General features: G+C 45.6%; 1 long non-coding RNA gene across 1 annotated transcript; it reads left to right on the top strand.

Moving 5' to 3' along the window:
* The first annotated feature begins 20,228 nt into the window (after positions 1 to 20,228).
* Positions 20,229 to 21,473, top strand: LOC309361358. Its single transcript, XR_014164445.1, has 3 exons — positions 20,229 to 20,296; positions 20,672 to 20,780; positions 21,412 to 21,473. It is a non-coding gene; the product is annotated as an uncharacterized lncRNA (long non-coding RNA).
* Positions 21,474 to 22,785: the final 1,312 nt, after the last annotated feature.

Below are 22,785 nucleotides of genomic sequence, written 5' to 3'. Positions count from 1 at the left end.
TTCCATCATTATTGAGAATTAAGGTTCTATGTGGTCTTAAAGGAACAAGACCTTTGCATATCATGGTGCCTATGAGAGCTCATCCTCAGGAGGAGTATTTCTGAATGTGCCAAAGCTGAGCATTCAGGACCACGGAAAACACAAGGTGCTTCAGTGCATGTTACACACAAGGGAACTTCAAGGAAGGCACAAGTGAAGTCACTCCAGGAGGAGACAGTGGAGCCCTCCACATCCTTTGCCCTTGTACTCATGTGCCCAGGAAATGGTTGTTGCTGAAAGGCAACACAGGGAGAGCTGCACTGATGGCTGCGATGCATCCATAGTTATAATTATGCTATAACCATGAGATTATTTTAGAATCTTAGCAGGTTTGTAATCTTAGAAATTGCCTTGGCTGTGACTATTATGAAATGACTCTGCACATCTGAGTTTGCCACTATGCTACTGCTTCTGAGTTAACATCAGACCAGGCTGCTAATCACTTTCAAAATACGTAAGGCAGATGTTGTGTTTTTAGGGTCTTGCTGCTTTGAGTTGGCTTACCTTAGCCAGATGGCATTAGGTACATTGAAGCATCATAAAATTTCTGGTGGGAACTTAACCTAGGCAGTCAGGGTGGGGGAAACTGCAATGAGGTATCCGATTGGCTTTATGGGGTCATATGATGAAGTTGTGGTTTTGAATATCTTATCAAGATCTTCTTCATTGCATCTACAAAAAAAACAAAAAACCAGCAGCAGGAGACTCTTTCAGGTGGTTCATGATCTAACAGAACCACCTTTGCCATCCAGGCCAAGCGTCCCAATAACTCTTGCAATGATTTTGCAATTTTTTTTTCCAGATAAAGTTGCTCAGATTTGGAAAGAAGGTACCCTCCACTATGGGAGCAGGGCTGGGGCAGGAAAGTGCTAGAGTAGTGAAAATCCAGACAGAAAAGTTTTTGAGCTTTTTTTATGGAAAATCAGCAAAAATAGCATGGGCTGCCATACACCCAAATTTTTCTGGGGTTTTTGTTTTTTTGCTGATTTCCACTCAGACACTGCTGTTGGCTGGGTTATTCCAGATATATCAGCGAAATTCTGGACGTATGGCAACCCTATGCTAGAGTCCTGTCTAGTCAAGTTGCATGGAATCAATTCCAATCTGTTACCTCTGAGGATGTGGACAGGCTGCTTGGACAAGTGAAGCCTTGATCCTTGCCCATCCTGCCTGATAAAAGCGAGCTGGGAAGGACTGGGCAATGGGCAATGCAGGGTGGTGAATGCTTCCCTCTGTGAGGGAGCCTACCCAGACCCACTGAAAGGTGGTTACTAAACCACTTCTTTAAAAAAACCATATTTGGACTAGGACAATATGACCAACTATCGTCCAGTCTCAAATCTTCCATTCTTGGGCAAGATGATTGAGTGGTTGGCTGCTGAACAACTCCAGGCCCACCTGGAAGAAGCGGACCATTTGGATCCCTTCCAATTGTGATTCAGGCCTCATCATAGGATTGAAACTGCCTTGGTCACGCTGGTCGATGATTTTTGGTGGGCTGGAGACAAAGGTGAAAGCTGTTTCCTGGATCTGCTGGATCTCTCAGCAGCATTTGATACCATTGACCATGACGTCCTTCTGGACTGGCTAGTGGGGTTGGGAACTGGTGCACTGTTATATAATGGTTCCACTCCTTTCTCCTGGGCCATGTCCAGAAAGTGGTGATGTGGGATGAGTGTTCAGCCCCTGGGCTATCACTTGTGGGATGCCTCAGGGTTCCGTCCTCTCCCCCATGCTTTTTAACATCTACATGCAGCTGCTGGAAGAGATCATCAGGGGGGTTGGGCTGGGTGTTCATTAATATGCGGGTGATACCCAGCTCTACCTCTCTTTTAAATCAGAACCAGTGAAGGCAGTGAAGGTCCTGTGTGAGTGTCTGGAGGCGGTTGGAGGATGGATGGCTGCTAACAGATTGAGGTTGAATCCTGACAAGACAGAAGTACTGTTTTTGGGGGACAGGGGGCGGGCAGGTGTAGAGGCCTCCCTGGTCCTGAATGGGGTAACTGTCCCTGAAGGACCAGGTGCATAGCCTGGGGGTCATTTTGGACTCACAGCTGTCCATGGAGGCGCAGGTTAATTCTGTGCCCAGGGCAGCTGTTTATCAGTTCCATCTGCTACGCAGGCTGAGACCCTACCTGCTTGCAGATTGTCTTGTTAAAGTGATGCATGCTCTAGTTATGTCCCACTTGGACTACTACAATGTGCTCTACGTGGGGCTACCTTTGAAGGTGACTCAGAAACTACAACTAATCCAGAATGCGGCAGCTAGATTGGTGACTAGGAGTGGCTGCCAGGACCATACAGTATAACACCGGTCCTAGAGGATCTTCACTGGCTTCCAGTGCATTTCTGAGTACAATACAAAGTGTTGGTGCTCACATTTAAAGCCCTAAACAGCCTCAGCCCTGTATACTGAAGAAGCATCTCCACCCCCCATCTCTCAACCCGAACAAGGAGGTCCTCCTCCAAGGGTCTTCTGCTGTTTCCCTCATTGCAAGAAGTGAAGTTAAGGGAAGCAGGCAGAAGGCCTTCTTGGTAGTGGCACTCTCCCTATTTAATGCCCTCCCTTCAGATGTCAAGGACATAAAAACTTCATAACTTTTAGAAGACATCTGAAGGCAACCCTGTATTGGGATGTTTTTAATGTTTGATATTTTACTATGTTTTATAAATACTGTATGCCCCACCCCCCTGAAACTCAGCCAGATGTGCGCTGTATAAATAATAAAATTATTATTGTTGTTATTATTATTATTATTATTATTATTATTATTATTATTAGCCAACCAGGGGATTTGGGAACCTGGGCATTCTGGAATATCTTCTTCTTCTTCTTCTTCTTCTTCTTCTTCTTCTTCTTCTTCTTCTTCTTCTTCTTCTTCTTCTTCTTCTTCTTCTTCATCTTTGGCGATCTCTGGTAGACAAGTAAAATTGTCTTCCATAAACACAGTTTTAACAGTGAGTCCATAAGTGACTGTGGAGGCCAATTCTGGATCCACATTCCACAGTGGGGACATAGATTTCTGGGTAGGAGTTGATCATGTTGTGGGTTTGCCAAGCGTGCCTTCCTCTTACCATGTTTCTCCCTTTCATCCTGAGTTTGAGCATCTTCAAAGCCCATGACACCTTTGGTAAAGGCTGTTCTCCAATTGGAGCACTAACAGGCCAGTGTTTCCCAGTTGTCAGTGTTTATACTACTTGGGGGGGGATGAGCCTTGAGAGAGTATTTAAACCTCTTTTGTTGACCACCAGCATTATACTTTCCATTGTTAAGTTTGGAATAGAGTAGTTGCTTTGGAAGACGATAATCAGGCATCCATACAACATGACCAGTCCAACGAAGTTGATGTTGAAGAATCATTGCTTCGACACTGGTGATCTTTGCTTTTTCTAGTATACTGGCATTAGTTCACCTGTCTTCCCAAGTGATGTGTAATTTTTTTCAGAGACACCATTGATTAATCTTTCAAGGAGTTGGAGATGGCATTTATAAGTGATCCATGTTTCACAAGCATACAGTAAGGTTGGTAGTACAATAATTTTGTAAACAAACATTTTTGTTTCAATGCAAATGTCCTGGTCCTCAAACACTCTGCACTGCAATTGGGAGAAAGCTGCTCTCAGAGCTCAGGCAATGCTGGATTTCAGCATCAATGTTGGCCCTTCTGGAAAGATGTAACTGCCCAGGTAGGAAAAGTGATTGACATTTTTCAACATTACACAACTGAGTTGGATTTGAGGCACTGCACAGGGGTTGTTTTGTGTTTGTTGGTGCAGCACTTTGTTTTTTTGTATGTTGAATGATAGTCCAAGCTTTTCGTAAGCTTCTACGGAGATATTGAGGATGGTTTGGATGTTATCCTCTGAGTGCGCACACATTACGTTTTCATCAGCATATTGAAGCTTTATGACAGAAGTTGCAGTTACTTTCCTCTTTGCTTTCAGCATACTCAGATTAAAGAGATTTCCATCTGTTGGATATATGATTTCTACTTCAGTAGGGAATTTCCCTTCGACAAATGGCAATGAAAATAATGAATAGAGTTGGGGCAATAACACAACCCTGTTCAACACCTGATCCCAATGTGAATGGTTCACTTTGAGAGCCATTGTTATCTGCAATTGTTGCTGTCATATTATCATGGAGGAGCTGAATAATATTCACAAATTTATCTGGGCAGCCAATTTTCAGAAGGACAGTCCACAGGGCATTACGATTTACCGTGTTGAAGGCCTGTCAGGTCAATAAACGCCATAGACAGGGGTTGGTTTTACTGTCTGCATTTTTCTTGAAGCTATCGAGTGGTGAAAATCATGTCCACTATCCCCTTAGAAGGTCTAAAAATATTTTGGGATTCAGGAAAGGTTACCTTGGATATTGTTAAGAGATGGTTTGCTAAGATCCTTACAATAATTTTGCTGTCCGCAGCTAATAGAGATGCCTCAATAGTTTCCACAATCCGTTCTGTCACCCTTTTAAAAAAAAGAAATTGATAATTTGGCATCCCTAAAGTCTGTTGGGATCTCCTCTCTTTCCCATATTTCTTCAGTTAGCTTGTGAAGTTGTTGTGTAAATTCAATTCCGCCCACTTTGAAGACTTTGGCAGGTATCCCATCAGGTCTGCTGTCTTTGTTGTTTTTCATTTGGTTAATAGCTGTACACAGCTCTCCCAGATTTGGAGATACCCCAAGTTCATCTCTAACTTGTTTTGGGGGAATTTGTGAGAGGACCCCAGCAGGTACAGGGGAGATGTGGTTAAGGAGATGCTGGTAATGTTCTTTCCAGTGCAGTGCAATAGTTTATTTATCTTTTAGGAGTGTGGTAGTCTGTTGAATGTAGGGGACATATGCCATGATTTATTGGCCCATAGATGGTCGTTGTGGTTTTAAAGAAACTCTGTGCATCATGAATGTTGGCTACGTGCTGGATTTCTTGAGCATTTTTATCCACCAAGTGTTCTTTATTTTTCTGGTTCTTCTTTCAACCTCAGCCTTAGCATAGGCTTTTTTCTTAGTGGCACAGTTTCTATCTCTTTGCCAGATCGGAAAGACCTTCCTTTTCTTGTCAATAACGTATTCAATCTCACTGTCATTCTCATCAAACCAGTTCTGGTGTTTCTTGGTTTGGTATCCAATAATTTGTTCAAAGGCTGCAATAATGGATGTTTTTCCCTTAGTCCAGTGTTCCCCGATGTTATCAGGGAATTCCGAAAGCAGATGGTCCTTAAGAGTCGTTTGGAAGCAATCCTGCTTAATAGGAACTTGAAGTGCTTGAGTGTTCATTTTGCGCCTTGGTTTCCTTCTTTGAAGCCTGCGTTGAAGTATACAGTCATATCCGCAGGATGAATACCCTTCGGGTTAGGCAAATTCGGGTTGCGCTCCGCGGTGACCTGGAAGTAACGGAGTGCGTTACTTCCGCGGTTCGTCGCATGCGCATGCGCAGACCGTCAAAATGACGTCACGCGCACACGCAGAAGTGCCGAAACATGACCCGCGCACACGCAGACGCGCCATCACATCTTGCGTTCCATTCGGGATGCGGACGGGGCTCCGGAACGGATCCCGTTTGCATCCGGAGGTACCACTGTAATCTTGATAGCCGTCATGGAGCATATTAATCGGTGATCTGTCCAACAATCGTTGGCACTCTTCATAGCTCTGAGCACATCACGGCTATCTTCAGCTCGGACAATTACATAGTCTAAGAGGTGCCAGCGGTTTGACTGAGGGTGCCTCCAAGATGTTTTAAATTTATTTTTTTGTCAAAAGAGTGTGTTGGTAATAACAAGGTTGTGTGCTGCACATATCGTCAAAAGTAAGATTCCGTTCTGGTTGCTGTTGCCAATTCCTTCTTTCCCAATAGTCCCAGGCCACAGAAATCTCACAGAAATGGGTCATTAAAATCACCCAGGAGGAAATTTTTATCCTCCTTAGGCATCTCTGATAGGATGGTAGCCAGCTAAGAGTAATTTTTTTCTTTAATGTCTTCATCGGCATCCAGTGTTGATACATAAGCACGGAGAACAGTAGCCTGTTGGTTTTTGGCAAGTCTTATTCAAAGGGTTGAAAGTTGCTCATTAATGCTGGGAGGGACTTCTGACAAGATTTAGTTGGAATTATTTTCATTTAGTGCAGGCTGCTCAGAGAACATTAATATGGAGCAGTATGCTGATACAATAAATACGAAGGAAGAGAAGGAGAAGAAGTTTAAAACACACTTCAAAGAGTGGTTGCTTCAACTCTTTCGCAGGACTTGTTCCAGGTGGGGGCAAGAGAGAGAGAGAGAGAGAGAGAGAGAGAGAGAGAGAGAGAGAGAGAGAGAGAGAGAGAGAGATGGCTAAGCGAAGCACTTCAAATGGTGAAGTAAGCTGCAAACTTGCCTTGTTTATTAAACTTAGCTTTACATATCATGCAACTTAAAAGCAATCCAAATCCACCTTTTGACTTGTCCAGGTCTTGATCAGTTTGCTAGCAATAAATTTGCCGAGAAGTTTGAAGGAGGCATGAAAGGTGGGAGTCTGGGAAATTATCTAGTCCAGCTTCCTGTTTTCATAGTGGCCACCCAGGTGCCTGCGGAAAGCCAGCAAGCAGCTCCCGCATGGAAGAGCAATCTCTCCTCCTGCAGTTTCCAGCAAGAGGTGTTCAGAAGCATTGCTGCCTCCATGACTAGTAGCCATTGATAGTCTTCCCTCCATGAGCTTGCACAGTCCTTTTTAAAAGCCATATTCAAAAAATGCAAGAATGATGCTGTTGATAATGATTCCACTAAAACCATCTGATCAGGGACTCCCTTCCACACAATATAGGAACTTAGTCTTTGGTGGGGGGTCCCTGTCCTTTGGAATTCCCTCTCCTTAAAATAATAGCCAGGCACTTTGTATGTTGTCTTTTCAACACCTGCTAAAGACTTTCTTCTTCCAGTAAGCCCTTGAAGTAGATATCTTTTCTAGTCTGCATATGTTGGAACTCATTATAAGTATTTAAATCCAGGTGGGGAAAACCTGTACCTGTGACAATGCCTGCTGCTTGCCTGGATGAAAAATAGTACTAGTCCAGAGCCCTCCATGGGCATAGCCAGGATTTATGCTGGGGGGGGGGGGAGAACACCCACCTGTCATCATCCTCTGTCTGGTTCTGTCTAGCAGATTCAGAATGAAATGTCTCAACAACAGTTGTTTTAATTTACTTTCTTTTGACTTCTAGTGCTCAGAAAAATCTGTCAAAATCTTCAGTCATCTGAAAACTAGGAAGTTAACAGTAACATCATGTGGTTAATGAGTATATTTTGCAAAAAAATTAAAGAACATGCCTTTTTCATTTTCATTTTTTTAAAATCTAGGCTCAAACAAGTTTTCTTGGATTTGCTGAAAAGCTTTTTGGTGCTTCCTTCTCAAATTCCTCCTCTTTTCTATTGCAGCTGAGTAAGCATAGCCCATTGAGATGTTCCCTTGTCATCCTCGACCTTAGCCAGGTCTTTGCTCTCTGCAAGGGACTGAATGGCTGCTCCAGGGCACAAGTGGTGCCTGGCTGAGCAAGAGAGATGGTCAGTTAGACCCACTGTTGTAGGATCTTAAATTTGGATGTTCTGCAGAGAGTGGCTCATACATTTCAACAAAGTAGTAAATTATATGCTACATGCATAAGTGTAGCAAAAGCAGGCACTGACTTTTTCTAGAGAAATGCTTGTTAGGGAGGGAGATTGCAGTATCTTGGCGAGCGTTTCAATTTCAAATATTCTAATTATTTCTGCTTTTAGCTAGGTATTGCTGTTTATTTACTTGATGCGGGGAGCTGCCCAGCTGCCCCCCCCCACTATGCCCATGGAATCATCTGACTCTTGAAAGGCTGGAAGGCAAGGACCACATGCCTATTTCTGGTCTACGCTCTGGTCATTCTTGAGCTGCAGCTTGTAGCTCTTGGGTGCTCAACATAAACACAAGTGGTGCTGTTATTTGTCCATTTGACTTTCATTTATTCAAGATGTGCATTCTCTGGTCTTAAAAGCCCTCAAGGAGAACCTAAGAGACTGTCTTGCTGAAGCAGAAAGAGAGCCCAAATGGGTGCATTTCCACAGCTCCAGCATCACAGGGCAGCCCTGGCTAAAGTTTCTGGGAATTGGACTCCAGACTGGGGGGGAGGTCTGGCTGTGTGGTGTAGTGGGTAGAGTGTTGGGCTGGGACCTAGAAGGCCAGAGTTCAAATCCCCACACAACCATGAAGCTGTTTCATGGGTGAGCTTGGGCCAGTTCCTGTCTCTCAGCCTAACCTACCTCACAGGGTTGTTGTGAGCATAAAATGAGGAGGGGGGAGATCCTTGAGCTGCATGGAGGAATGGTGGGAGAATAATGCTTGGCCTCCACAAGGGTTGCTAACATGAATAAAAATGAGGGGAGGGGGGTAAGCTCCTCCCTGCATAATCAATCACACACACCAATTGAAGGGCAATGCCCATCCACTTTGGGCTGGGAGCTGCCTTTGGAGTGAAGCCTAGCCATTGGAGATAATGCAATAAACACATCATTATCCTGTTCCACACACTGGCTGACTAGATACCTCTGGGAGGCCCACAAGCCAGGCAGGAAAGCAACCTCTCCACATGCTGCTTCTCCCCAACAGCTTGTCTCCAGTGGCATTCTGTGTCTTGGAGCAACAATTTATACATGGAGGTCCTAACAGCATGGAACTGGGCCAGGCCCACAGGAGGTCAGAGGGGAGGTGGGGGCAATTCCTGGGCTGATGGCTGGCGTCTGGGTCAGGAAGGAGTTGCACTGGAGCTCAGTGCTATAAAGTTTCAAACTATGTACCTGTTGTTCACTGCTTCCTCGAACATTTTTGTGAGGCTTTTTTGGGGGGTGCAAACTGCATAAAGGGGTTTCTTTTGACAATCCAATGGTATATAAATGTTATTGGATAAATTAAATTAGAATGAACTCAACGGAAATTAATTGTGAAGTGGTGAAGGTCTAACTATCTGCTTGTGACGTCTGTTATTCCTGTACTGCATCATTACTGTTCTTGTGCATGATTTTGTTGTGCCTTGAGAGTGAGATAAAAGCTCTAGACCTACAGCAGCTATCCTTCTGCAAACAACCAGGACCTCAAGGGCTGCAATGCTTTCCTATCTAACCTTTCCTCTATTTTTTGACCATGTAGAAGTTACATGTTCCAAATGTTTTGGAAAACTCCCGGATAATCATCCTCCATCTATGGGAACTTTACCTCAAGAAGCCTGCACTTATGTTCTATGGCTAGGCACAGCCTTCTGAAGATTGTTTAATGGTATTCATCTTATTGTGAGGCTACTTATGTACCCTGGGAGTAGAATAGGGTACATAACATATTTCAGATCAATTTTACAACAGCCTGCAGTTTGATTCCACTCTTTGGCTGACAGAACATGGGAGGTCATGAACTGGACACGCCTAAGTTATGGGGATAGTGTTTATCCCCACTGACACAGGGTTATGCTGTTATGCTGTGTGGGTATATCAGAGCCAGGTTGGGGGCTCCTAGATAGTCTTCTCGCAGCCTGAGGTCAATCCTTGTTGGGGGCTGGCAATGTAGCTATCATGCCTGAGTTGTGTTTTCATTGTGGCAGCATGGCCTATAAGAGGCTGCCAGTGGGGGGTGGCTCAAAGGGGATCATTTTTCCAACGTCACCATCACCCGCAACATCACAGGTGAGGAACCTTTGAACTAAGGCAGCTTTGCACATAGAAGAGAATCGGGAGAAGCAACTGCAAGCCCCTTAACAGACAGACACACTGTGTTTCAAAAAGTCATGTCCAAACTGTTTCCAAATTTAGGGCTTGTAGAACTGGAATGTGCCATATCTAATATATCTGAGAAGCTTGCTATTGCTTTTAGCAGTACTATGAGAACTAATGGTGATTTGCAAGAGGAAATAGATTCTCTTGTTCAAATAGTCATTCAAAATAATATGGCACTAGGGGCTCATCCACACTTCCAGAAAGCTGCTCTTTAGCATTCAATCAGAGCAAACAGTCAACTGGGGCTTTCCCCACCATCATTTGTCCTTAGCCATCACTACAGAGCAGGTTTTCCCTTGCAAAGGGAAAACTGCTCAGATGGTGCTTTCTAGCCATATCACAAGCAGAAGTATGGATGAGCCCTTAATCTCACCCAGAAGCAAAGAGGGGAAGAGTGTATTATTATTTATTTGAGTTGTTGTCATTACGTAACTTCTTCGGGGCAGGTAGAGGCTGAAGTGCAGAGAACTGAGGAAGCAATCCATGTGTTTAATGAGGGGCTGGCATTTCTCATGGTTTAACAAGATGGTTGCCTAGCAGCACCTTCTGATTAAAAAAGCTGATAGTGGGATTTACTTCTGTAGTAAGCATCCTGTTTTCAGGTTAATGTCTGGTTCAGTGGCTTCATAGGCTAACCCAGCTTGAGATACAGGATACTCAGTGTGCCATCTTGAAAAGGGCACACAAAATTGAAATGTTAATTAAGGTTGTTGCAAGAGTTAAAGTCTGAACAGGAAGAGGGACAAAGGTTCATGAAAACAGAGGTGCTCCAAAGGTTCTGACTATGCAAGAAATTATTAAAGGCATAAATGCCTTTTAAGGCTAAGGGGGAGGCTGTTGTGGAAAACAAGGTTTGAAGAACATAGAGAAAGTCAGAGTACATGTATGTTGAAAAGGGTAATGCAGTTAAATGCTTGAGGGTGGACAAAATTACGTTTCTGGGCAGGCTTTTGTTGGCATCCATCTGACTTGAGAGACAATGGAGCATGCCTACAGGGGTGAAGTTAAACTGTTGAATTAGCAGGGAAATGACCACCCCATTGCACAAGCTGGCACTGGGTGCATAGAGGTCCTAGGCTGCCCAGATGGTAAGACCCTCCCCCCCCCTTGAGCTCACTGATCTGGTCCAAATGGAAAGAGCAATAATACATTTGGCATCAGCTTGGCTGCAGGAGTTGCTGGAAGGAGGTGTACAAGGTGCCATCCAACCACTCTTGGAGATTCCATTCTGGATTTGTGTTGGGTTCATTCTTTAGTCTTCTCCTCTCTTGAATATACAGTGGTACCTCGGGTTACAGATGCTTCAGGTTACAGACGCTTCAGGTCACAGACTCCGCTAACCCAGAAATAGTACCTTGGGTTAAGAGCTTTCCTTCAGGATGAAAACAGAAATCGCGCAGCGGTGGCAGCAGGAGGCCCCATTAGCTAAAGTGGTGCTTCAGATTAAGAACAGTTTCAGGTTAAGAACGGAGCTCTAGAATGAATTAAGTTCTTAACCTGAGGTACCACTGTATCGTGCAAGGCAGCAGAGGTTTAGGGTCAGAATTCTCCTTTTCCCAGATGGGCTCCCTTCCCAGGTTGACCAGGCCCATTTGCCCCTCACTTTCCTTTACAGCATGTGCAGAAATCATCTTCTTGGCTGTTGGACCCACTATTGGCCTCATCCACTCAATCCACAGGAGCCTATCTTTGCATACAGCCAAAGTCCCCAACTCACTGGGGTTTTGAAATCCATTGGCTACTCTCACCTGGTTTAGCCAGCCAGTTGAAGCCATTTTTCGGGGTGTGGCCACTGCTACATGCTACATGCTGTACCAGGTTAGAATCAGAGAATCACAGAATTGTAGCACTGGAGTCCAGCTAGTCCAGCCCCCTGCAATGCATGAATCTCAACTCAAGCATCCCTAACAGGTGGCCATACAACCTCTGCTTTAAAAACTCAAAGGAAGGAGAATCCACAAACTCCCAAAGGAATCCATTCCGCTATGGCTTGCCCTGTAACTGACAACAATAAGAGCATAGAGTATGGCTGCTTTGCAAGCCATTTAGTGAACAGCCCTGCAGAGTTTCATTTCCCTCAGCAAAGCTCCTGTATATGCTCTGCTTGTGAGCCTATGTTGCACAGCAGAACTTTTGCTTCTGGCCCTAGGGACTGAGGTGGGGACATGGAGATAAGAGGTGCAGACTTCTGTAGAAAGAAACCCCCCCCCCTCTCTCTCCCCTCTGATGTGACCTAAAAAGTTCACAGGAAGTGAACCAATAGTTAGGTCCATCTGTACTGGCTCAGTATGATCTATTCTAACAGATGCTGTCTTTGCAGTTTGTGCCCAAGAGCCTTTCAGCTCGAGAGATCTGGATCTGAACCTGGGCCCTGCATGCCTAGGCTGTGGTAAGAAATAGCCTTTGGCAGGTGGTCATGTTTGGGCCCTGTCTGTGTGGGAATGTTCAGGGAGGCAGGAGAGGATATATTGTTTAATTATATCCTTTCCAACATGTGTTAACAAGTTCTATAATTTAGCAGAGTAACATCTCCCTTTTAAACTTACACAGTGGATAGGTTTACCAGGCTTGCTTAAGCCTCTAAAATAAGTTTCCTGTTAATTCCCCTTTAAAGGTTAAGGTACCCCTGCCCGTACGGGCCAGTCTTGACAGACTCTGGGGTTGTGCGCCCATCTCACTTAAGAGGCCGGGGGCCAGCGCTGTCTGGAGACACTTCCGGGTCACGTGGCCAGCGTGACAAAGCTGCATCTGGCGAGCCAGCACAGCACATGGAAACGCCATTTACCTTCCCGCTAGTAAGCAGTCCCTATTTATCTACTTGCTTTCGAACTGCTAGGTTGGCTGCCGCTGGGACCGAGCAGCAGGAGCACACCCCACCGCGGGGATTCGAACCGCTGACCTAACGATCGGCAAGTCCTAAGCGCTGAGGTTTTACCCACAGCGCCACCCACGTCCCTCTTTATTCCCCTTTATTCCCTCCTAAAAGGAATAGACATGATACAGTCTTGTATAAAAGGTATAAAATAGTTTAGTCACACCCATCTCTGGTCAGAAGGAAACAGGAAGTTTATCTACTGGCTGGACAAACATCCCTCTCTAGGAATGTAGTATTTGACTGCTCTGTATTTGACATCCCATAATCTGGAGAGTTCAACTCAGGGATTCTGAATTAGGGTCACCAGGGCCAGCACAGGACATTATGCTGCTACTAGCAATCCCTACCCTACCCCAACTCCCACCTCTCACAACCTCCTCCTCTGCCGTAACCCCTCTTCCCGTTGGATGCAATGCCCACCCTGGAGCAGGTTGCAGGTGTCACTTCTACTGCCCTCCCCCTTTCCAAATGCCGTTTGGTTCTCCTCATTCTTTTTGTGCCCTCCAGGCTGCCAATTTGAATAAATATTCCCACCCCACATAATCAATCACATGACATGGTGCATGCACACCATTTGAATGGCAGTACACATCAACTTGGGGGGCCCGTCCCCCTCAAATATTTTATTGTGAAAGGGGTCCAAGGGGACCTGGGCCTGTGAGAGCTGGCTCCTGTGATGCTCTCTCGCTCCTTCCTTGCCTGGTCTCCCTTCCTCTCTCTGCCATCTCTCTCTCTCTCTTTCTGTGTCCATGTTGCTTCACTTTCATTGTCCTCCCTTCAGTCTCCACTATTGCATTATGCCCCCTCTCTTGGCCCACCCATGGGCATTCATTCCACTGCCTGCAGCATGCCAGGGTTCTACACATCCAGAAGCAAAGCCTCAGGTCTCTCCCCTGATTGCATCTTCACCACAACCCTGTGAGGTAGGCTAAGTGGTTGGTAAGGGACTGGCCCAGTATAGCCCAGTGAAGCTGCCAAAGCCAGCAGGATGGCGGTTAAGATTAAACAAACACCCCCCCACACACTTTCCCCTCAGATGAGAAAGCCGGGATGAGTCATGCTAGCAGCCTGTGGCCTTGATGGGCTTAGAGGCAGCCCCGCACACCTGGTATTCCACCTCTCAACCAAGGAAGAGAGAAAGAGCCAAGCGCCACCAGCGCAATTAGCAGCCACCTTGGTGACGAGCATCCAGGACCCTTTCACCCAGAAACCAGCCCGTTAGCAAGAGCCCCGCGGCAACGCGCACGGGCAGAGGCGGGCACCCCAAGGCCAGGCTGCATCTCTGCCCGCCCCCGGCTCTGCCCCCTTGTCTGCAAGCAGGCTGCCTCCTGGGAGCATCAGCCTTTTCTCACGAGACACAAGCGCACGACTTTCCCCTCCCACTTGCCGCCCGCCCCAGTCTTTCTCCGACGCCTCAGATCGGGGCACGCGGCGACTTATCCCAGGTGGGAATTCGGCTGGCGTTGCTTGCAGAAAGCGGCAGAAACTCCAATTCTTCTTATTCGGTAGGTTTTCTGTGACCCAGACAACTTTTCCCCAAAAAGTATGGGTTGACTACTGATTTACCATTTAAACGGCAAAAAGACCTAGGTTTGTAGGTAAGGTGGAAAAAAAACCCACGAATTACATTTAAAGTTCTGCGAGATGCGAAGGAAAGCTTGCGTTTTAGACTTCTGCTTTACAGCTTGTTGCTTGGTGCGATTAACGGAATGGAGGATATTGAGAAATAAGAGACTTTGGGAATTAGAAGGTTGGGATTTAAGGGTTAGATGGCTTGGATATTTGTGGTAGATAAAATTAAAGTAATTGCGCACTTTAAGAACCAGTCTGTTAGACGTGCGTGGCGTGTTAAGAATCTGGAAATAGATATAAAGTTAGTTTATGCGCAAAGACTCCATTTTGGGTTTCACCAGAAGCCGCTTTTTACAGAAAAAGGGTGACGGATAAAGAGAAATGGTTAACCTGTCGAGAGTTCTTAAAGTCGAAACGAGGAGATTGTAAAATTAAAACAAGGACCAAATTAATAGTGGAAGGTTACAATTTCCAGTGGTTTTCTCTTTTACAATTTATAAAAGAGGGCTCGGTTCTTTTTCGGGGGAGGGGGTGACGGGGATTTTTGCTGTTGCTGATATTAATTTTTTACATCTTTATTTTGGATCATATGATTTATGTGGAATATTATGATTTACGTGGATTTTTTTCAATTTGGTTGTGTACCTTTTGGCATTTTGTTCATTGCTTATGACTAGTTTTGCTGTGTTTGCACAAAATATATAATATTTTATTTTTTGTAAGCTGCCTTGCACATGGTTTGAACTTTGGAAAGGCAACATACACCACTGGGTTTTTCAGGTATCCAGAGAAATTGTGGATTTTAGGACTTAGAAATGGGTCAGTAGCTTTATTTGGCACTGCCAGAAAAGACTGCCCCTTAAAATTCTGTTTCTAACGCGTAGTATTTAAAGGCAAACTTTATCCTGTTTTATGTCAGGAGTTGGGAATTCTAGAAGTAGAATTCCTTTTTACACGTTCTTACTTCCTGTACTGCTTGAATGGAAGAGTAAAAACTTCACTTACGAATTAATTATGTTAAGCGAGGCAAACGTTAGGTCAGGAAGCGAAAGAGAGACTATGGAAAGAGAGACTAGAAAGCCGAGTAAATGGGACTGTATTGCCTTCGCTGCCCATTTCTGCCTTCAGGCTCAGAACACAATAATATTTCAGGTGTTCTAGTGTATAATTCGGAGACAGGAGTTGATTTTACTTATTGTAACATCCTGGTGAGCACAGAGAGAAGTACGGCTATGATAAATGGAGAAAGGGAAGGCTGGTGGGTCTGGATGCATTTTGAGCAGAGGAGGAGGGTCTGTGGAACTGCCCACCACTGACTGCCGTGTAGTGTTCCCAGGATAGGTAAAGATCATTAAACAGTTTTCAAATTGAAAAAGGTGTTTCATTTTTAATAACAGACATACTAAAGCTGTAGTCACACTTGAAGGACTTAATGGAACTAGCAAGCCACCGGACAAAAAAGAAAGGTTGAGTAGGTTCTTCATTACTTGCTCCAAATGGTCTTAGGGAAATCTTCTGCCACCCACCACAAAATTGGAGCTGTTTCTCGCATTGGGTCTGACTTGCCCTCTAAATACAGATTGACAAAGTTCTGTAAGTCCCTCCAACATGGTTTCATATTGGATAGGAGACCATGTGTTGGGATTCCTGCATTGCAGAGGGTTGGTCTTGATGACCCTCAGGGTCCCTTCCAATTCTACAATTCTATTATTCTAACTAGAAAAAGAATAAGGAAGGCACCAGCAGTATATGATCACAGCAGCCAGATTATTCCATGTACAAAGATGGAAGGACTTCTTACTACCTACAGTGGAAGAATGGTTATTGAAATCAATGGATTTGGCTGAGATAGCAAAGTTGATGTGCTTAATTAGAGAAAAATCACTGTTGACATTTATTAATGAGGGAATTAAAAGGGAAACCCTTTTTTGCACTGAAAGGAACATGAACTTGTGATAATCTGGGTTCAAAGACTGGGGGGGGGAGAGGTTGGTTTATGGAAAGAAGAATTGGATTTTAATATGAAGAAAGAGTTTTGCATAAGTTTTTAAAGTTGTTAGATGAAGAATCAGAAGTCTTCTTCTTTTCTTTCTTATAGATTTTATGTTTAAAAAATGCTTGATATCTGACATTGATTTCTGTATACTGTTTTTTCCTTGTCTTTCAAGCTTTAATAAAAAATAGCCTTTGAAATCAGCCGGTGCTTTGGTCAGAAGACCACAGAAGACGTCCACAGAATGGAGAAGAAAAGTTCAACCAAGTCCCCTCCCAAGTCCCCTGCCGAGACCCCAGCTGAATCGCTGGATGAGCCTTCTCTTCCCCAGCCTGATCCAGAGTCCACTGAGCGCCCAGCTTCAGTTCCCAGCACTGCTGTTGAAAGCAGTGCTGTCTTGGGCCAGGAAGAGCCGAGGTCCCAGCACCCTTATCCACAACTGTTTGGATGGGGCGCCTCCTCCTCCTCTGGCAGAGCTCCATTGCCAGCCCCTGAGCTGAGCACCGCAGATGTGATCAAGCCCTTACTTTTCTGCCAGCCTATGGCCCATGTATACCCACGGGTCCGAGGGCATGCCATACGACCTTCCGGGTGCTTCACTGGAAGTGTTTCCCTCCCGGGCCAAGAAAAGCCGGCTCTTAGGCTGGGCTCATCACGCCGCCGTGGCATCAGCCGAAGTGTTTCCTTTATGATTGATGAAAGTCCAGCTCCCAGGGAGAGCTCCACATGCCGTGGCAATGGCCAAAGTGCTTCCCCCCCAGGGCGAGAAAATCCTTCTCTGGATGAGGTTTCTTCTACCCAGGGAATGGGTCGCAAGCGTGCAGCGACATTCTCTAGCCTGAAGTCTGGGAGTAAGAAAAGTGTGTCCAGCTTTGAGGGCATCTCCTTTGAGAGTGCTCTCCAGGGGACCCAGGCTGTTTCCTCTACCTTTAAGTCTCCAGAGGGGTCTGTCCCAGCTCTGAGCACAGCTGATGTGGCTAAAGGCGGTCAGGGGCAAGGCCAGGTAAGTCCAGATTGAGAGGTAGGGAAAGAGCTTTGAGGCAGTAATGCCCACCTTGAGCCTCTCCAGCTGGTTTGGACAACTGCCCCCATCCCTGACCCCTGACTGTGCGGTCGTGGTCTGATGAGAGATGGAGCCCTGGAACACCTGGAGGGCACCAGGCTGGGGAAGGATGTTGTGAGGTGTAAGGCAAAAGGAAGGCAGGCAGCCAATCCCGGGGTCCGTCCTTCTTCTCCTGCATGCCACATTTCCAGAAGGCAGCTTCTAGCTTAATGGCTCACCTGAGTTGCCATGCTTTAAACTGAGGAAGCCACAGTGGTTCAATAGAACTCACAAGTTAGGAAGTCCTATGTTACAGTCCCCATCCTATTCGGTTTGTGGGGAAAATAGTGCAGTTTCCCTGTGGGTTGGCAGCCAGCAGCAGGGTGGCATGTTGGCCTAGGGAAATGACTTTGTTGGGGACCCTCAGAACTCGTCCCCTGCATGTTTGTTCCCCATTGTACCAAAGTGGGAACTGTCTTGCAATTCAGGCTTGTGGTACACAAGTAGAGAAAGTGAGCTGTTCATGTCTTCAGATGCCTGGGAGAAGAGAGCAGTGAGTGGGGGCAGCCACTGCTACCCCTTCTAGAAAGGAGGCCTTTGCCAACATAGGTGCAATTCTGGTCCAGGTGGGAAGCATGTTTATCCATCATGCATTTGGAGGAATGCTGCTGCCAACCAGTACGGGCTATTAAGGATATTTTTACTTTGGCCTGTTTATTTTGCTGTATTTCAATGTTTGCATATTTTCTGACATTGTTGTAAAGTGCCTTGAGATTCCCACACAATAGGTCGCAGGTAAATACTCTAAAAACAATAACGCCCCCCATCATGTCACAAAGTCAATTGACACAGCCTAAATAATGCCAAAGAGCTCTTCTACCTGGAAGTGCAACATCAGCCCTTAAACACAACAGCATGATGTGCAGTTGTCACACGGCTATGAGCCTATTTCTCATAGGCCATTAATGCAGGTCTGAATAGTGCTTTTTTGGGAATCCCCACCCCCCTGCAGAAAAAGAGCACCTGCCCCTGAAATCCTTCCACTTTAAAGTATATGAATGACAGATACCTAAAAAATGTCTCCTCTGATATTTGGGTCATGTGTCTCATAGAAAAAACATGTCATGGTTTCTCATGGACGAAAACCTGCCATGAAATTTGGTAAAGGAGCTACAGGAACAAGGATCCCAGTTTCTGGCGGTGAGCTGACTTGGTTTTGGTTGGGGAGGGTGTACACTGTAGGGGATTGGTCTGCTAATTTCTAATGGGTGCTTGTGCTAATTAGGTTGGGGTGTGCATCCTCTGAACCGCAAAATATCTGACTGGTCTTATATTCTTTTCCTGCAAGGCTGCAGTTAGGTTAGTGAGTGGCAGGCTATTGCCTCTCTGGTGTATCAGCAGTACTGTAGAGTTAGGCACCTAAACTTGGTCAGATGGCAAATCCTGATAGTTGGGTCAGGATGCATATGGAATGGGTTGGGGAAAGAGGGAACTCATTTATAAACTCAAGAGCTGGTTATCTGTTGGGATAGGGGAGGAAGAGGGCTGGGTAGACTCTTATGGTTTGTGTAGCAGGCTGTGAGAGCTTTTGGTATTTTCCTCAACAGCTGTTACACTGCATGCTAGTATGAAGGAGGAAACCAGCAACGTTCCATTGTGTGTGGGGTGTTGACCACAACACTTTGTGGTCCAGGCTGTGGACTGAATGGAGATGCATTGCAGCCTTAGGACTCAACTTGATGCCTTTCCTAAATTGGTGTTTGTGGTTTTTGCAGCTGCGACTAAGAAGAAAGCATTAGGTGAAGGATCCCACCAGAGGTCATCTCAGTCAGACAAAAGTGTGCAAGGAAAGCAGTCTCAGCAGTGGTAGTGGATCTTAACCCTTCTCCTAGAAAGATAGGAAATAGGTGCTAGACTGAAGCTGTGTGCGTTTGGAAGAGGGACTATGTTGACCAGCCAGGGGAAACTGTAACTGCCTGGTGAGGCAGCTCTTTGGCTGCATGGCCTTGTGTGGGATAGTTGAATTCGAGAGACAGGGCTTCCCAAGCAGAATGCTGGCCATCCAGAGCCACAGCATAGATGCTCTTTTCCTGAGTTATAGCAGCTCTTTTGGCTGAGGTGTGGCATGCATACTTGCCTAGGTAATTCGGGGATGGCCACTTCCAATCTACCATTTTTCTGCTGGAGAGGTGGCTTGCTCCAGCAGAGAGAGGTGACACTCCACAGAAACACTCTCTGTCATACAGGCAGTCCTCTACAAGGAGATCCTTGGCCTGGGAGGGTGCTGGAAGTGACCATATTCCAGATGAGGGGGAGCATGAAGCCAGGCTCTGGGCTTTTGTTTCATGTTGGAATGGAGGTGTAAAATCACTTCTTTTGTACTCAGGTCAGGACAACAGATCCACACCTGGGAGCTTGATGGAGGGTGAAGGGATCCGCTGTGGTCCAGGACAAGCTGCTCAGGTAAGGCCAGAAGGGTAGTTGGCAGATGAAGTTAATGAAGTCAACTTTAATCATTTAAACTGCCAGGAAAAGGGCCAGTTTAAAACAGTGGCTGTCTAGTTCACCTAGTTCATGAAAAGCACACATGAAAAACTGGTTCTATAATAATGGAAATTGCCTGCTTTGCACCTAAGGAGAGCTTGATAAGGATTGAAGAAATGCAGTGTGATACAGAATCTGTCGTAACTTCTCTCAGGTAAGGTCAGAAGGGTGGGTGGAGGGTGGAGTTGATTGAACTTTAATTATTTAAATCACTCAAAAAAGGGCCAGTTTAAAACTGCAGTTGTCTAGTTCACAAACATTCTGAACAAGCATGAAATACAATCATGCATACTCATTTTTCTTATTGTGTGCCTGGTTTCAGCCAGAAATATGGGATTTTCATCATTAAATGTTAACTGGTTTCTATAATAATTGAAATGTGCCTTATTTGTAACTAAGGAGAACTTGATGGCAGCTGAAGAGAACCCAGTTGATCAAAGACGGGCTGGAACTTCTGTTCAGGTAAAGCCATAAGGGCAGGTGGAGGATGGAGTTAATCAAGTCAACTTTAATCATTTAAATTGCCAGAAAAAGGGCCTGCTTAAAACATCAGGCAATGCCATTTATATACTCATAATCCAGAGCAGCCTTTTCCCATACTCCTCTGAAGTACCACCGCTGTAACACCAGCGCGTGGCCTTCTGGCACCTGCAGGCTAGGGAAAGAGCTCTCTGGGCTCTGCCTGCAATGCCTTTAGCATCCTGGGGTGGAATTCCTTCTCAGCAATAGCACTGTTGGCTTAGGTTTGTTGTTGTTATTCCTGAATTCTTCAGCCAGGGCTTCTGCATCTTCTGTAAATGTTTGAAGTAAATATCTACCAATCTCTGTCCTCTCCAGGAAATTGAAGCACTGAGGATGGAAGTCAGAAGACTTAAGAGGGAGGTGAAGTCAATGTATAGAGAAGTTGCAATGATACGCAGAAAAAGCCAGGGAATGCAAGGAAGAGGTATTTTTGAGAATCCTGCACTTGCTAATTCAGGGGCTGCTGCCTTTTCTGAGGGCAGTGATATGGCCCTCCAAATGATGTTGAACTACGTCCCATCATCCGTAATGACCACTGGCCATGTTGGCTGGGGCTTATGGGAGCTGGAGTCCAATGCACCTGGAGGGCCAAAGCTCTCCCCCCTTGGTCTGGAGCAGAGCTCAGGGTGCCTTTTTGGGAGATGCTAACCTTGCCGGATCGCCTTCACTGGGCAGAAGTCTTGGCAGGAGTGGTGTTTACCCTGTACAGGAGGCCAGAGGCCAGTAGCAGACTGCACATGTGCCTCTGAAGGGCACCAAGGTTTGCTGTCCTCCTTGTGGCCTGGATTTCCTGTCTTCCTTGGTTGTCCATTTTTGCCATAAAAAATGAAAGTACAGCATAATGGAAACATGCCCTCCAACATTTCTCTGATGAAAATAGGGTCATCCTAAGGAAAAGTAGGACATTCTGGAATCTAACTGAAAACAGGGATGGCTTCTCTAAATCAGGGACATCCCTGGGAAATAGGACATTTGGAGGGTCTGTGAAAATACAGTTTATGGTTGTACATGCCATATACCAATTTTAACCGGTGCTTCTTTGGCTTTTCCCTCAGCTATTCTTTCACTTGAGGAAGAAGAGGAGGAGGAGGAAGAGGAAGAAGAAGAAGAAGAAGAGGCAGAGGAGGAGGAAGAGAAGGAGGAGGCAGAGGAGAAGGAAGAAGAGGAGGAAGAGAAGGAGGAGGCAGAGGAGAAGGAAGAAGAGGAAGAAGAGAAGGAAGAGGAGGAAGAGGAGGAGGCAGAGGAGAAGGAAGAGGAGGAGGAAGAGGAGGAAGAAGAGGAGGAGGAGCAGGAAGAAGAGGAGGAAGAAGAAGAGAAGGAAGAGGAGGAAGAAGAGGAGGAGGAGCAGGAAGAAGAGGAGGAAGAAGAAGAGAAGGAAGAGGAGGAAGAGAAGGAGGAAGAAGAGGAGCAGGAAGAGGAAGAGGAGGAGGAGGAAGAGGAGGAGGAAGAGGAGGAGGAAGAGGAGGAGGAAGAGGAGCCACTGAAGAAAAATAAAGAAAACTGAGAGATATATATTTTCATATATATTTCTCTTATCAGTTATATTCCTTTAATTATTTTAAAAGTACAGTGGTACCTCTGGTTACGTACTTAATTCATTTTGGAGGTCCGTTCTTAACATGAAACTGTTCTTAACCTGAAGCACCACTTTAGCTAATGGGGCTTCCCACCACTGCTGCACAATTTCTGTTCTCATCCTGAAGCAAAGTTCTTAACCAGAGGTACTATTTCTGGGTTAGCGGAGTCTGTAACCTGAAGCGTCTGTAACCTGAGGTACCACTGTATTGAATAGAGATTAGTCTTCTGAGCACAGTCTGTGAAAAGGTTTTCTGAAGATCAGCAGCACTTGGCTTTAGCTTGCTGCTAAGAAATCACTTGTTGCTCTTGCCTTTCATGTCCAGGGCCAGATTTAGGTTTGATAACACCCTAAGCTACTGGAGGTAATGGGGCTCTTTATATGTCCAGCTTTCTTTTTTCAACAACAAATTATCGCTGTTTCCCCCCCCCCCCCCCCCAGCAAGAGAGTGGGGCCCTAAGCTATAGCTTGCTTAGCCTTATATGTAAATCCGGCACTGTTCATATATCACTGTTTTATTGCAGTCCTTGCCATAGCTGTCCAGAGAAGTATTCTCAGGATCCTGTTGAGGTTTCTGCCTTCCCTACTTCCCCCTGGACAGAACTGGTTCTTTGGAATCTGGTAGCCACTGTCCCTTAAAGTTTAGCCTTTTGAGACGCAGGACCCACTTTTCACCCAAGCATGCACCTGAGAGCTCATTTCTTAAATTTCTGGGGCATGCATTTATATTCCCTGAATTGTGGAGGCTCCATTGACAGCAATGAGAAACCGAGCCTTTAGAGTCATCAGCCCAGACCTGTGGAACTCCTTGCCAATAGAGATTAAGAGGGCACTTTCTGTGCCAACTTTTAAA

This window comes from Podarcis melisellensis (assembly GCF_964234715.1).
Source record: "Podarcis melisellensis genome assembly, chromosome: Z".
In the NCBI taxonomy this organism is placed as follows: Eukaryota; Metazoa; Chordata; class Lepidosauria; order Squamata; family Lacertidae; genus Podarcis; species Podarcis melisellensis.
The sequence above is the reverse complement of the archived record's forward strand: the minus strand, read 5'-3'. Positions and strand labels throughout refer to the sequence as shown.